Source organism: Acartia tonsa, chromosome 11 (genome assembly GCF_053477335.1).
Source record: "Acartia tonsa isolate MP-2025a chromosome 11, ASM5347733v1, whole genome shotgun sequence".
NCBI classification, from domain to species: domain Eukaryota; kingdom Metazoa; phylum Arthropoda; class Copepoda; order Calanoida; family Acartiidae; genus Acartia; species Acartia tonsa.
This window is the reverse complement of record NC_137270.1, coordinates 29,621,825-29,623,646: the sequence shown is the minus strand read 5'-3', so window position 1 is coordinate 29,623,646 and position 1,822 is coordinate 29,621,825.

The following is a 1,822-nucleotide window of genomic DNA, read 5'->3' as shown; positions in this document are numbered from 1 at the left end:
CAGGACAAATAAAAATGATAGATAGATAGATATCTAATATGATTGATAAATAGAGGGATGGGACATTGGGCTGTAAATTATCATGCTACTCGAAGTTTTATATACACTTACTCATACTCTGGCTTAAAAACCTTTCATCTTTGTTGGTTGGTACAAACCAATAGTGTCCAACCTTATGCACCATTAATTTTAGGGATGTGCACCAATTCATTATCTATTGTCTTATTCCTTGAGATTCAGGAGATAGCTAGATAACCAAGGCGCAATGACAAGGCGATAACAAATAACTTTCACCAATGTGTGAAAATTTTTGTTAAAAAATCTAGGATTTTGGATGGTATGTCTTTAAATATCATAAAAAGTTTACTTATATGGAATTTTTATATTTTTTTCATTAATGAATACATATTATCAACATTTTGATTTAATAACTAGAAATTTTTTTTATTACAATAAAAAACACATTGAAACGTAATATTTAGTCGACAGATAAAATATTAATTAATGAGTTCAATGAGAAAAAAGTTAAAAACAAAATTTATCTAAAATTTTGACTAAAAATTTTCGATGTCTTAACCCTTTAAAAGTATTGACCCACAATAGTTAGGTCTAACCACTGAAATGGTTAACATATCATTAGGGCAATATTGTATTATACAGAAGAATAATAAGTGATTGTCATCGTCCAAGTGTAGCGGGCTACTCTATAAGCAACCTGTGTAACCTGGTCTTTTTTAAAGAAGAGAATCTTCAGTACAAGTGTCCGTGATCGTCTGTCTTTAACTCGATCTGTCTGTTATTCTGTTCTCTCTCGAATTAATTAACTGTAAATTTCTTACATGTAATTATTTGAAGTAAGTAGTTTGTTTCTCTGCTTCTCATTTCAAATAGTCGCACTATTATTTAACGCAATGGTATTTGTGTTTTTAAACATACCTCAGGGATTATAAGGGAGAAGATAATAGAAGAAAAATTTAGGTATACTAATTTATGATAAACACAATTAGTTTGAGTACCCATTCATGATTTTGAAAAGTCAACAAATTCTATAAAGCTTGAAAACCAGTATATTAAAGTTAAAGTCCAATATCCCCTTCTTCCCTGATATATATATTTTAAGATATATAAGTTGGAAAGAATTTTATTGTTATAGGGAGATTTGTAATCTGCATCAAATTTTAAGGATTTTTTTTATAAAATTCGTTTTTTGTATAATTCTTTATCTAAAAGCGGAAATACAATTTAAATTAATTAATTTTGACATCTGTGATGGATTGAAAACTATCCGCGCTCTCATTGGAGAAGCTTAAGTGTCGTACATCATTCAACCAATTAGAACGCAGGTAGTTTTCAATCCACCTATCACGGATGTCAAAATTAATTAACCTAAGTTGTATTTACGCTTTTAGATAAAGAATTATACAAAAAACGAATTTTTAAAAAAAATCCTTAAAATTTTATGCAGATTTCGGGTATAGTCCTTTCCACGACATCCCTCCATAAGGAGCGATTCTTCGAATTTTTAAAATGGCTTTTTATAGGTTATTTTAGGTTAGGTTAGGTTATATTGTGTTAGGTGATTGCCCCACAGGATTAGGTAATTGGCCCCGCAGGGGCTAGCAATAGGAGAAAAGCTACTGTGAAAAATACGAAGAACCGCTCCTTATGGAGGGATGTCGTGGAAAGGACTATACCCCAGATTTCGAATCTCCTTCTAACAATAAAATTCGTTCCAACTTATATATCTTAATATATATGTTTTCTTTTCAATCTGCCGACCCTACTCTTTGTTTTGACATAATCCTGCTTGTATTCCTAGATT